General features: G+C 44.3%; 1 non-coding gene across 1 annotated transcript; it reads left to right on the top strand.

Moving 5' to 3' along the window:
* Positions 1-14,146: 14,146 nt before the first annotated feature.
* On the top strand, positions 14,147-14,219 carry TRNAA-AGC (transfer RNA alanine (anticodon AGC)). The gene has a single exon. It is a non-coding gene; the product is annotated as a tRNA-Ala (tRNA).
* Positions 14,220-14,726: the final 507 nt, after the last annotated feature.

Here is a 14,726-nt window from a genome sequence, read left to right as displayed (position 1 = left end):
GCCTGGAATACAACACAAACATAAAATAAACCTTAAAAGCCCCCAGAGAGAACTGCAGAGGTGCCTCCACCCTTTTAGGTTGTCAGCAAACATCTCAATGGCAAAGAGAATGGAAGGCATCGAAATGCACTCAGAAATCTGCATCCCTGCAGGCTCATAATGTATGCACTTCGTAACTCAAGAAACTCAGGAAGACAACATTTTTTAACCTCTTTCTTTATCATCTTTTTTTTTATTATTATTATTATTATTTTTCAACAGGAGAGAGGAGGTGATTGCACTAATGTATTTCTAGGGTTCATTAATTTGTCTCTTCAAATGGCAAGATGAATCACAAACTCAGACTCAGTTGTTTTCCAAGTCAAAGAATGGATTTAAATTTTTCCTTTCACAAATAAAATTCACGGGGCCAAAATTTGACAGTTGCTGCTGGCGAGTCTCTTCCAATGAAAATAGGTGTCCTTCACATGCAGAAACCCCGTGCAGAGCCAGAGCCCATAAGCAGAGTGCATTGTGCTTCTAAGTCTTTCTGAACTGGGGCCATGATCATGAAATCTGTAACATAAGGACGGTGTTCTGAATTACAGCACACTGAATAATTGGTGGCGGCTGATTTGCCTAGCGAATGTTGCTGGCCTTCCAAAGAGACTTGCCCCAATGTTTCCTAAATGCATTCAATGTGAGCTTCTCAGGCACAGATGTCTGTGCATCGCTCTGGCTTTGCGAGCTCGGTTGGAAGCAATTAATGATGTTAGTGTTTGATGCTCAAAACTCAGGCTGCAGAAGTCTCAAGAGTTCCTTTCCTCCCTTGGAGCACATGGTTTGCGTTGTTTCAGCGCACCAGTCAAAGGAAGCATTCAAGCATGTGCTGATCGATGGACGGGGCCGAAAGCAGGTTCCCAGGGTAGATGTGTGCAAAGCTGAGCTCTGTGCTTTTCCCTCGTGTTTGCTGACGCTGCCCCGTTCTGGCTCACAACCCTGCAAGTACACTCATCAGCCAAAGTCAGTGCTCCAGGCAACTTCCTTACCAAATTTGCCAAAGATTTACGTTCCAAAATCTCATCTTTCAGTTCTGAATAAAGGATGTTTATAGTCCTCATTACTGCGGAATAATGTGAAAAATGTATAAAACATGTCAGTGCTGTCTATGAGCCTTTGTTTTTGACAAGCGGAGCTCATTTGAGACTCGGAGTGCTCAGAAGGCCATGGACAGATTCCTCCCTGCTCAAACAAGCTTCAAATCAAGATCTGCGTGCCTTGGACTGCGTCTCGGCTGTCTCCTAATGGCAGCCTCAGGACCCCCATCAGGAGGGGCTGTGCCAGCCACCCTTACTCCTACCCTCCTTGGCACGGCCGGAGGTACAGCCCGCACACACATGCCAGGAGATGTGGGAATACGTGTCCGGATAGAGCTGTACACTGACCCACCATCAGGAGATCCTGCAGACCGTGTTGGCCGGTGGTCACCACGGCAGCCGGGTGACTTGGAGGTGCACAGGCTGCTGAGTCCATCATCCTGTGGAGCCTTGCAGGCGTCGAGGGTGAGGTTAAATGCCAAAATCACAGGGAAGACAGATGAGGATTTGAGCCCACAGTCTACTGAGAACGTAGCAAAGCACTTAAGCAAAGCAGCAGTCCAGCAAAGCACTTAGCATGCACTTAACTTCAAGCCTGTAAGCAATTCATTTCTGAGTGTTCATAACTATAAGGAATCAAAAAAAAAAGAAAAAAGAAAGAAAAAATGTCCTATATTACATTGGTGAGCATACTCATAAGCCTGCAGTACAATGTTCTGCAGATGGCCATATATTTTCCTTCCTTGTTGAGTGAATGAGACCTTACAAAGTTTTTACAATGTCCTTTTGGTAATTATTAGACTGATGAGTAGTTACTGAGAAGGAAAGCAAAGCAATGGTCAGACCTTTCTTCCTCAGAATCTGCCAGGTAAACAGCCACTCTCATTCTGCAGAGCTCTTACCGATGCTTCCTTGTAATGCTGCATACCACAAGTCTGTTAATACATAATGCTGAAAGAAACTCCAACACCATGCAATGTACGATCCACCCGTGTATATTCGAGCTGCATGAATCACAATGTATTTAGAGATCTCCTTCCCTGTAAGTGTGATCTATTTACAAGCATGCGTAGGTTTTCAGAGTTTCACAATAGCTGGCATAAGAGCATAATTTATCTAAAAACACCCATTTTGTTCTGGCCTATTTGCTAGTCATGTGAGCATAGTTATTTTTTTGAAAATACAGCATCTGATTCTGAATTCTTAGTAAAACTTTGTTCCTGCTCTATCTGAGGTGTTTTGTTTGCAAGAAACACTTTCTCCTGACAGGCCTCTGACATTTAACACCGAGTGTTTCAATGCAGAATAAATATGAAGTTCATCCTTGTGTTTCTTGTCAAATCTGGTGTCTCTATGTACTGTGTACGTTTCAGAAGCTGAGGACATTCAGGCAAATAGAAGCCACTGGGCTGTGCCTAACACAACGCTGGTACAGTATATAACTTTTACAAGCCTCATAAGATTAATTTAGACTCAAAAGTCTTTATTACCCTCATTCTTTTGCTGAAAGTAATAACCGAAACCACAAACTACCATTCGAAGAACCACCCAAGCAGCGGGTTGGTCCCTGGCAGATCTCTTGTATTAGACCACTGGGGCTAAATTTCATCTGCATTGCTGTGCCTTGTGTTCCCATTGACCAGCTCCAGGCAGCTGCCTGCTTACTGCCTCCTTCAGGTCCTATGACTCACTCTCTGAGGCTCTCCCACTGCCGTAAGGAGACAGGTGACATTTAGACTAGCATTTTTTCTATACTTGCTCAAAGATGAGGCCAATTTCAGTGCAGCTGTGCATGAGTGTGGGGCTAAGTCCCTGCGGCTGCTGGCTCCTGCACTGACCTGTTTGCACCTAGCCTTTCTTGCAGGTTCTCCATGCGTGTGTAGCACCAGTGGCATTCTCTTGGATAACAGCAGCAAGTAAAGGCCTCCCCGTTTGCCTTTTCTTCCTGAGATGTATCAGATTGTGTAAAGGAATGAGCTAAATTAGGAACATGGAAATCCCGTAGGAAAACAGAAATAAAAGGGATTTGTGTAACTTCATGAAACATTTTGAGATAAATTGTTGGAGTGTTCTATATGCGAGCCAGGTGCTATCATCTCTATCAATAACTACCAATTCGGTCCAAAAATAAACAAATAACTAATATTGTAGAAAAATGGACCTCTCACTTTTGAAGGCTCTGCAGACCACATCTGCATTCACAAGAGGTGTCCCACTGATTGAGACTAGCATTACATAAATAATAATGAAATGACAAGCTGCAAAGGAGCATCACCAGTCATCTCTGCATGCGTTACCTAAGAGGCTCTGTGGTATAACTCAGATATAGGCACTGATTACCCGCACCAGGTACCTGACGGCACACTCTGGGTTCTGCCTAGTCCCTTTTCTGTGTCCTTCTGAGGTGCAGGGAGATGCAGGAATCATTTATAGGCAGGTCTTGCCCAGGTATAGAAGGGGAACATGACTTGGGCGTGTGCCAAGATGCTCAAAAGTACTCTCAAGTCCAGGAATTCACGTAAAAGGTGTGTAATTTTTTTTATTTTTTTTTAATCAAAAAAAAAGCAATTTCTGCCCCAGGGTACATGCTCACAACTCACACTTTGGAGATTACTCCTGTGTATCTGATAGCAGAATTTAAAAGCAGCACAAAATTGCCAAATGAGAAACCATAAAGAATCCATCTCCTGGGGCAGCAATCTCAAAATCCCATGAAATGGCTCTGTGAAAGCCTCCTGCAGCCAACTTTTCAGATAGTCCCTCTCTGTGGTTTCAGGCAAGTAAGCGCTGTGCAGTTCTCACCCTGTTGAAGTAAATAGCAAATACCTCAATGACTAAGTGCGGCCAAGATTTCACCCAGGAATTTAAGTGTTACAGCATTATAGCTTCCTTTCCTGACAACTCAGAGAGCTGGACAACAGCTTGTTTGGGCATATTTAAAAACAAACTGTTGAAAGGGAGTATCAGAGTGTTGCTAAGACCCTTCGGGCATGTTCCTCATTTGTGCTATAAAGTCTGACACAGAGAAGCAGAAGGATTTGTTTCTGAAGGCTAATGTTCTTTCCTTCATGCCCAGCAATAGTGCAGTGCTGTACTGCTTGGAGAAGCCGCTCTGCAGAGCATCTCAGTCATATTTTGCCAGGAATAGGAAGGCTGATTTCACTGCTTCTGCTGGAATTGCTCCCACCCGGCTTGCTGTTGAATCATCTGTGCTGATGAGGACATATTTTGGGGGATGCCTCCTCTTGTACAGAGATGCCATTTGCTTTTTGGAGAGGGTCACCTGCGCCACATGGCAGGTATTTACAAATGGGGGTAAAGCCAGCAGCAGCCTCCATTAAGGTTTTCCTAGAAATCACATTTCTGGTTGATCTGTCTGAGCACTTTGTCAGGAGGATGAGACTGTTCCATAACTTCTTGCCCTGAGATTTTTCAGAGAGCCTCTGTAAAATTTTCTCAGACAGGACAGAGCTTACCTGCACATAGATCTTTATAGTCACTGGTGGTAGTACCTTTTGTGGGTTGAGAAGAAGTGTTTTGCTTAGAACAGGATGAAGGGAAATTCCCCCTCCTTCTCATCAGCATATGTGACCCTGGCAAGTGAGATCTCACCACAGGAATTAGAGATGAGTTTTCTGAGACTGCTTTCTTCAGCTTAGAGGTATGTCAACACCATGGACACCACCATGGCTAAGATACTGGGGTGACTACAGCAAGACAGACCATCGCATTCAAGCGACACTGAACAGAGGAAGCATGGGCAGGATTATGGTGTCCTTCCTGGCTTACATTTACAGTGTCCTGCACTCAGTCTTGGGGCTATGCAAACCCACATCTGGTTTCTCCGGAGAAATGTACCCAGGCCAAACCTCCTCAGACCCCAGCTGGGTGAGAACGTCATTATATCTGAATCTTGACCAAAACTTGGTAACTTCCTTTAAATCTCTTCCTTTGCCACATAACTTTTCAAACAGATCCCCTCACCAGCAGAATACATGCAAACCAGCAATACCTGACAACATGCATTTTTAATACTGAGGAAAATTTAACTTTGGAGCAATTCATTTAGGGATGTTTCAGGTTCTCTGTTGGTCGAGTCTGGATATGGGTGTGTTCAACAAGAAATTTGAGACATGATGCAGACATCAGCCCAGATATTGTCTGTGTGACAAGAGATCCAGTTACATAATTTTCAGGTATCCTTCTATCCCTGGACTCCACTTTCATGTTTTCTTTACCCCAAAGATAAAGAAGGTTTGAATGTGTGAAGAAATTAGCATGTGCTCACTGTGGATCAAATGGGTTGGGATCTAAAAGAGAGAACCCTTCTGTGTCTGGCTTTGTTTTTTATGTTTTTTCCTTGTATGTTAAGTATTTCTCTTTGCTTTCTCCTGAGTTCTAATTGCATATCTCAAAGTACTTTTCTTTAGTTTCCCTGATTTTGAGAATATTTGTACAGATATGAAGATATTGCAAAGGCTGGGTAAGAACTGGATCATTCTTGCACAAAGGCAAATCTAGTACAAATCTATTTATTTCCATTCAGATAGCTGAACATGTAATTCATGTGTGTAAGATTCAGATGCAGCCCATAATAACAGTGCATGTATGCCAGGGAAGGAGATGGCCTCCTTTAGGTGGCCTCTTCAATTTGGACAAGATTCCCCACTTCAGTGCTGCAAGCCATTATAACATGTGAGTTTCGTTGTGTCACTAGAGGTGGTCCAAAACCAGAGTGCCTGCTCTGAGAAAAGCTTGTAAAAAAATTGGCTTGGGCCAAACTGGCCTGAAATCTTTTTTTTTTTTTTTTTCTGTCTTTCCTACTTAAGTTCAGGAGCTGTGTCAATCCCACCCTACTATCCTGTCCCACGGACAGAAACGCCGGGGCTTGTCTCAGTCCTCAGGGACTAGGCTGTGCGGCTGGGAAGCAGGCAGCTCCACCTGAGGCTGGGTTTTGCTTGTTCAGTTTGGTGGAAGCTTGAAAAAAAGGGAAAAAAAATAAAAATATTTGATTATGAAGTATAGTTCTGTTGGGAAAACTATGCCGTGTTTCCTATGACTGCAGGCAGCCCCAAGAGCTGGTGAGACGCTTCTTTTCAAAGAATACACTTTATTAGTCTGAGATAAGAAGCACTGAGCCCTTCTCACTGGTGTTTCCTATTAGCCACTACAGCAATCTGTATTACCTTTCTCACCTCCTGCAGATTTCTGGAAGATAAACTAATCCCATCATGAGGGAGCCTGGCCAGTTCAGACCAGATGCCCTTAGGAGCAAGGAGTGGCTCTCGGGATCCCTTCTGATCCTGTAATGGAAACCTTTTGTAATTGCGCTGATCTTCAAAGAAGCAATGTGAAAATTCATGGTGGAGACGACAAGCCACGAGAGCCGATATTTTAAAAAAATGGATCACTTGCCAGGACTGCCAGCTGCTGGCCAGACGCAGAATAAGCTGCCTTCCTCAAGCAGCCATGTCCCCCATCTGCTGAATAAATGCTCCTTTTGTGCACGTTTTCACAGCTGAGGCTTGAACCAAGAGCCTTGTGGTCTGCAGACAGCAGCTCCATGAAAACAGCCAAAAAGTTTCTTGCTCTGGACTAGACAGGCAGGAAGCTAAAACCTTTCTCAGCTGGAAGCATTCTTTGCCTATCTCACAACATCCCTTCCAATCATATAAAAATCTTTGAAGGAGAACATCTCGCTGCAATCCTTCACAGAGAAAATCCACTCAGGCAAGGCATATTTTTGGGAAGGGGCCAGCTTTGCTTGGTGGTCCTGGCTTTTGGCATCCGCCATGACTCAGTAGGGAAGAGAGAATAAATAAAATACTATTAGGAGGTACAACAATGTTACCAAATGGGATTGTGCCTTTCCCAATTAGAGTTGTTTTCCCTATCTCCATATGTTGCATATTACAGAGCCCTTTTGTTGGTAAACATATCCATGGCTCCCTGCAGGGGTGCCAGGGCCACTCACCAGCAACTTTGAGACTGAAATTGTGCATGAAGTCCAACATGCCATGCAAAGATGCTCTCGTTTCCATCTGTGCGCTGCCACGATGCAGAGACTCTCAGCATCTGGAAGCAGCCTGCACCACGGTCCTTCCACAGGTACCTCACCCTGAACGAAGCAGGGGAGTTGGGAATGGACCCAGACTTTTTGGTTCTTTATACGGTGGATCCACATTTAATAATAAAGCGACAGGAACATGTCCATGACTCTGTCTGAGAGTCACTGAGACTGTAACAAGGCTGACGGTAATGTATGTGTATGTGTTTTGCCCTGTTTTTGGAGGCAGAGCTTGAGGTTACAACCTCATGGACAGGCGGTCATCACGGCCTAGCCATTCATGGCTATCCGCTACATCATGGTAGCTCACTTTTGCGTCTAAGCTTTGAAATCACCCGGCACATTGTTGGCAGGACAGGCAAGAAAATTCCCAAATCCTGGTCCTCAGAGCTGCGCTTTGAGCACTGTTCATTTAGCGTTGCAGCAAAGCAGGCGTGGGGTTGTAACAAAGCTTGAGCATGAAGCACAGCAGACTGAATTTTCCCTTGTAGGTACGGTACGGGCTTTGAAATAGGATCTGCTTCTTACTGCAGCTGCTATTTTGTTAGCCTTTCCTGGCTAACCAGGGAAAAGCTGATGGGCACCGGAAAATTTCTTCATCGTGTATTCCTCCATTAATTGCTCCGAATGTGTGTGATTCAAGAGTGATGTAAATCATCACTGCCACCTCACTCTATTTATCTGTTTCCTCAGCAGGCTCTCATGGTAACCAGCAACTACTGTATTTAAAGAATGCGCTGCACCACACCTACTCTGCACAATGCTTTGCTATGGAAGAGGGAGAGAAAGAAAGAAAAAGGCAGAAAGATAGAAAGGCAGACAAAGGGAGAAAGAGATGGAGCTAAAAACCTTTTAAAGAAAAAAAAATCCCATGTCCTTTATCAGAAAAAGGGAAAGATTAGATTTATTCCTGGAGTGACTATGAATACCAGATCAGCTAACTGCAGTTTAGGAGGTCTTTCTATATAGTCTACCCAATCCCAGTTATTTTAATTCTGTGTTGCCAGCTGGCCTCTGCAGAAATCTATTCAGGGTTCAATTCTAAACAGTAATGTTTGGGAAAAGTACAATCTAAAACAGACAGATCTGTATGTGTTTAGGTTTTGCTTTCTTTCCACTTTTAAATATTAAAAATTGACTCCAGCTGTGGGGTAAAGTAACGCCCAACCTATAAAGACACTGACAAATAAATCACAATGCAATTTGCTGTGCATTTTCTGAGGTCTAAACACCAGCTCTTGAAAGGAATTTTCCATGATTACATCTTGGGAAGATATCTTCACTACCAACAACGCGTTTGACTTTTATACTTCTTAAAAGTCATCACATTCCAGCAGGGCCAGACCCTGCCGTTCCTTCTCTGGCACGTATCTGAGGAGTTCGCTGAGCTGTCTGATGCTACATAGGACACATGTAAAGCTTCACTGTCCCTATCTAGGATGCTGTTCACCAGAACAGCTACCTTGTGTATTTATAATTCACTTTTTTGCGAGGGTAAGTCACCAATTGCTCAGCCCCCTCAGCTGATCAGTTCTGCTTCAGTCCCCTTCTCTGCTGTGTCAAGTTTAGGCAGCCTTGCCTGGAGTTAAAGCTTTTATTGTTATTCATCTCAAAATCACCGACCAGCAGAAGGTTTCCCACTTCATCAGGGTGCAGCCCAGAGAAGCAAGGTTTAGCTCCTGGAGTCTAATCCAGCTCACCCTGCCTCATTTTGTGCCCTACAGCAATTGCTCCTTCCTATCCTACCTTTCCTCCTCAAAAAGGGATAAATATTTAGTGTTTGAGAAAGGAAGAAGAAGATGGAAATTCCATCCCAAAGGCACCGCACTGCGTTTTTCAGGGAACAACCATTAATCCACAGAGCCCCCTTCATCTGCACAGTCTAGCTAATAATCTAGAAATAGCTCTGATGTTGATATCATATTTTTAAAATTATAAATTAACTTACAATTGAAAAAAGCTGGCTTTGAACCAAAACCCCGTGAACTATCCTATTTCAATTATTTACAAAACATTACAAAAAGAAGGTTTCTGGCCATTGCCCTCTTCCTGCCAAAAGCTGCAACGTAAACTTTTTTTTTTATTTTTTTGTGGGGAAAAGTAATTAAAGTAAAAAAATTCCTGACCAGCTCTGCTCTGCATGGCATTTCGCTGGCGCTTGCTTCAAATCTGCAAGTTGGTTTCCCTTTCAGAGCTGGCCTGTCCCCACCAGGGAGGGGAGTTAAGAGGTTCCTGCTGTTCCCTGCCTCCAGCTACGCTACTGCTGCCTCTGTGGCACTGGTTCAGTGTTTTATGTACTATTGCTCTCAACTAGACCAGTGAAAAAGAGGAAAGGCTCTGCAAAATATGCTTTTATTTCCACCGGATCAGTTCCCTGATCCAGCCCAAGTTTTGTATTTTCCTAATGGGGTGATTGGAAAAATAACACTGGTGGAGATCAGCAGGATCCCAGAGGGGCTGAGGCTGGCAGGGCCCTCTGGAGCCACCCAGTGCCACCCGTGCCCAAGCAGGGACACCCAGAGCAGGGTGCCCAGCACCACGTCCAAGCGGCTTCTGAAGGGCTCCAAGGAGGAGACGTCACAGTCCCTTTGGACGGATGGTTGGAGCCTCCTGCATGTCTTCCTTGTCACTGGAGGAGCCCTAAAGTGCAATTTAATTTTTAAAAGACATCACTAGGCCCCAAAAAGATGTCCTTCTTGACCCAGCAACTTTGCCCCCCTATTCAAACTCCCGCACCCATGTTCTCCTGTGGGCAGTGTGAGACCGCTCTTCAGAGCATCACCCTCCCCAGCTTCACCCAAATCTTTGCTTTGGGGTTACTGCACCTTCTTGCCCCCATGCGAGGTGCCCCGCAGCAGCCTGTGCATAACCCCAGGCTCTTCAAGGGGTGAGGGTCTTGGGTGGGGTGGGGGCCAGCAGCTGTGGGAGCTTCAGGCAGGGGGTGGATTTCGTGCACCCTTTATTACTTTACAACTCAAATTGTTGTTCTTCTTCCCATGCAAATAGGTCACAAGCTCTAACAGAAACCACAGGAAAGAGCACTCTGCACTGAACAAACACTGCTCAAAGGCACCAGGGCAGTCTGGCATGGAAGGAAAACCCCTGACTGCACTTGAGAGCTCCTCTTCACCTGGAAATCCAAAGAAGAGAAGCAAGGGCATGCTCCTAAGTTAAACAGAAGCTACAGTGTAAGAACAAGATAACGATGAGAAAGACTTAGAGACCCCAAAGCAGTTACCATTAGCAAGAGATGTAGAAAAAAAAAAAAGGCAAAAGAAAGGGTTCAATGATGCAGCTGATGTAGATGAAGAAATTCTACCAAAAAAGAATTGAAAATAAGAATTTGTAAACAGATGCACAATGTAATTAATAGCAACAAGGGGACAGTGTCTTAGGAGAAAGCAGGGTGAAACATAAGAAGCCTATTTTGTTGGGTTAGATATCTCACGCAGGAGGGCTTAATAAAACTTGGAGAGACAAAGCATTATCAAAACCCAACTCTGAACCAGAAGCAACTGACTTTGAATTGTGGCAATATCACAGAGTTAAGATACAAAAAGATGCCTGTATTTAAAAGGGGTGAGGGGTAGGGGAAGGGTCCAGAAATGTATAACTTAGACAACTTTGTGATGATTTAAAGTTATTCAAATGAATGCATTTATTTAGGAGCAACTAGACAGAAAATACATGGTAAGAAGCAGGAACGTGCAATTGTCAAGAACAGATCACGTCAAAGCAGTCTACTTTCCTTCTTTGAAAATAAATGGACATCACTGAAAAGGCAGAATTAGATGTGATCTGTCTTGACTTTGGTAAGATTTTTGACATTTTTGGATAAAATGTTCTCATGCAGGGATTCGGCAGTCTGGTCCAGCTGAAACTGCTATGGGGAGGATGCACAAATGGTTGGAAAATGCAATTAAAAGAAACAAGTTCTCAAGAATTTGCTGACAAACTGGACAAGTGGTGTGCATGGGAATTCTTAGAAATCTGTCCTGGACTTGGTATTTTCATGAATGACTTGAATGATGGAAGAAGAGACATGCTTGTGAAATCCACACATGACTCCATGCTGGCAGGCTCTGTGGAGGCCAGGAGAAGAATTTAAAATGATCTTGATAAATTTAAGAAATGGTCTGAAATCAATTAGATGAAATTCAATAAAGGCAAGTACAAAGTCCTAGACTTGGGAAGGGAAAAATCTATCACACAAAGACAAAATAGATGCAGGAATGTCTCTTTCTAAAAGTAAGGCAATTTTTGAGCAGAAAGGACTTAAAATTGCAGTCCAATTTTCATGAATTCTGAGGGCAACTAAAGTGTCAGGTGGTGAATGAGTGCTCCTCTAAGGCTTCAGCCTTAACTTTCCACCTGATCAAAAGATCACAGAAGTTTTTATGTTTCCATTTCCTAAAAGACAGGGAAAGGGCAAAAGGGCAGCTTTGTTCTCTCCTGGCACTGGGACCGTTCCTTACTGTGCTACTGCTATAAGTTAAGGTCCATTTGGAAACTGCTTGAGCAAAGAATGAGGAAAAAAAATATATATGCCTTTTGTTTTCTCCATAAATATCAATACATCAATATCAATATCAAGAGCCTCTCTATTTTCCCAGCTGATAATATCCTGCCTAGCCACATGGAGTTAAATCAAAGCAGGCTGTTAGGGAGAAACTAGCAGGAAATGAAACGATGTAAAGGTAGAAGTAAGTAGAAATGAATAAGGTCTTATCGTGGAGAATACCAGGAGCACCCCAAAAAGTGATGGGAATTGTTAATGAGAAAATGGCCCTTTCCATGGCTCTGAGTGCGTGTGATAGTTATTACTGGAGAGAGATTTCATTTCCTTGTGGGAAGGCACTATTGCCATCAAATTCTGCCTGGATCCTGGTACAGGATCCAAGGAGATCCTCAGGCCAGGAGGACACTGGTGTGGGCAGGGACATCTGGAAAGAGACGCTGCCAGACAGCCTGCCACCCGGGGAGGAAAGAGGCTGAGCAAGGAGGCAGGAGAAGGGCTCTCTCACCCTCCTCCGCTGCTCTGCAGCTCTGGGAGAATGAAGACATAAAGCTTTGTTTTAATGGTGTTGGTTTTGGCTTTGAGATCGACCCTCCCAGGTTGCTGGCACACAACCCCGGAGCAGCCAGGCTTCTGTGTGCTGGACCAAGGTGGATGTCACCGCTCTCCCCTGGGGGCTGATTTGGTTTTTAGAGTAGTTGTCACTAACAGGGCTCCTTTGGTCCACACGGAGCATGGGGTAAAATGGGAGGCTTTGTAGAGGCAGCTGAAGGATGTGCTCTTTGTAGAGGGAGTGACCTCTGCTTCCCCCATGCTGTGTGTGGGGTCTCCACTTCTCCTGTCATTTATAAGAAAAAGCTCTCTTGTGGTTATAAAGGGTGTAGGCATTTCAGAGACCTTGGGAGTTAAGTGGGTGTAGGAGAGAGCGCATAAGTCCTATACAAACCGGCTGAAGAATGTGCAGAAAGAGAGGAAGGGAGAGACGATGCAGTGCTGGAAAAACTGAGCAAGTGACAAATTCTCTCCCTCTTAGTAAATGAGTAAGCAATAAAAGAAAATAAATATAAATTCACTGTTTTAACTCCGAGCCAACTCTTGCCATCTTCAGTGTGCATGCTGTTCCCGGGCACCGCAGCCTCCAGCATCACGCAGTTTTAGTGCTGTTTCTGTGGGTACACAGGCAAATCCCGAGGAGATCTGTGGCTTTACACAGGACACTTGGGTTGCTACCGTACCATCACATTTCTAAGCTCTGAGAAATTGATGTTTATTTCACAAACAAGCTGGAGATCTTAATGCTAATGTGCCACTTGCAGCCACTCAGCACCTAATGCCTTCTCTTTCAGGGATGACAGCTGATTAAAAGAAAAGTTTCCACCAAAAGCCCAAATAATCTCAGTATTAAATCCAACCACTTCTCAAAAAATGGCACTTTTTTGTCCTTGTCATGTTGCTGTAGGGGCAAAACAGAGACAATATTTTACCATTTATTAATATATTTGTGTTTAGTTAATCTAAATTATCAGTATCTTAAAGGCTGTCAGCTATCACCTGGAGAGACTCAGTTTCATGACAACAGGACTGGCTGCTGTAAGTGGATTGTGGTTGTGTGCTGCCAAGTGGCTGTGTTAAAACTGCCTTTGCTGTTGAAGATATGCCCTTTCTGCAGAGGAAACTCATTTCTGTGCAGAGGTTTTCAAACATAATTCAAGCACTGAGGATTCTGCAGGTGGATGACTTTCCCTCTGTGTGTATTTACCTTCTCTCCTGCTGATACGTGCTGAAGAAAGAGATCACTGCTGTCAGCTCTGAAGTACCAACGTGCCTTTGGAGAGGAAAACACCACCTGTGGCTCTCGTGCTTGCTGTCTATGCTACAGGATGGCAATTTAGGTTTCCTGAATTCTCCAGCTGAGATCATGGCTGTATTCGAGCTCCATGCTCTCCCTGGAGATACAGCATTTCAGGCTGCTGTGCCTCTGCCTGCCAGCTCTAAAGAAGAAGGATAAATGAATTTCTTATCTTCTGAGGATGTGCTCAGTGATCCACCTAGCTTGGGAGGAGTCTATGAAACAGCCCAGTTATACCAATATTTCTTGCCATGTTACTGTGACTTCATTTTGACAGAAAATGCTGGCTTCCCATCAATTAGCTAGGAGAGAGGAAAACTTCCTAAACCAGGCTCTTAACCATAGATTCTCATCTATGCTTTGAGGAGCGGGGCATTACAACTGCTTCTGCTTTTACTTACTCAGGTGTAAAGCAGTTGTGCTCAAGGGAGCTTCATGTAAGGAAAAATGTCACGAGCAAGACCCAAGGGATCAGAAAGTTCCTTGGTCTCCCTGCTGACAGTGTGAGAGCTCAGTGCTTGCTTCAGCCCTTGCAATACATCACATGCAAAGTATTATTATGATTATCATCATCATCTCTTTTTTCTTCCTGCAAAGTGCATCTGTGTGATGAGATGGGGGAAATTAGCTAAAAAGAGGGGGAATTAGCTCAAGTGGTAGAGCGCTCGCTTAGCATGCGAGAGGTAGCGGGATCGATGCCCGCATTCTCCAGTCTTTTATCCCTGCTCACAGCAGAGGGTTGGAGTTTAGATGATCCTTAAGTTCCTTTCCAACCTGAGCCATCATGTGATTTTATGCTGGGTAAATTGAAGCCTTTTGAAACATTCCTTTCCTTCTATGCCCTCCCGTCCCTCCCCACAGTGTCCTGAGAGCACTTTTTGTCATGTGTAAATGTCGAATTGTATCTGAAGCTGAGATTTCATGGCTCTGAAGTATCCACGTGTGCCTGTAGGAAATCATTATGTATTCCTGGTCAGTGAGAGGGCCGGGGGGAATGTCACTATCAGTTGATGTACACCTCATAAATCTTAAAGTAACTGTGGGACTGTGCGAGCACATCCACTGTGCAGGCAAATGCTGCTGCTGCAGTCCCTGCTGCTGCTTGCTCTGCTCACCTCTGGGTGCACACAGCACAAGTTGCCTCTCTTCAGCACGGACAGATGTCCTTTCCAGGGTCTGGTCCAGCTGTGCTGCTGGCAGAGATGCTTCTGGTAGGGG

Source organism: Cygnus atratus, chromosome 2, assembly GCF_013377495.2.
Source record: "Cygnus atratus isolate AKBS03 ecotype Queensland, Australia chromosome 2, CAtr_DNAZoo_HiC_assembly, whole genome shotgun sequence".
Lineage (NCBI taxonomy): Eukaryota > Metazoa > Chordata > Aves > Anseriformes > Anatidae > Cygnus > Cygnus atratus.
This window is presented reverse-complemented; position numbering and strand designations above follow the sequence as displayed.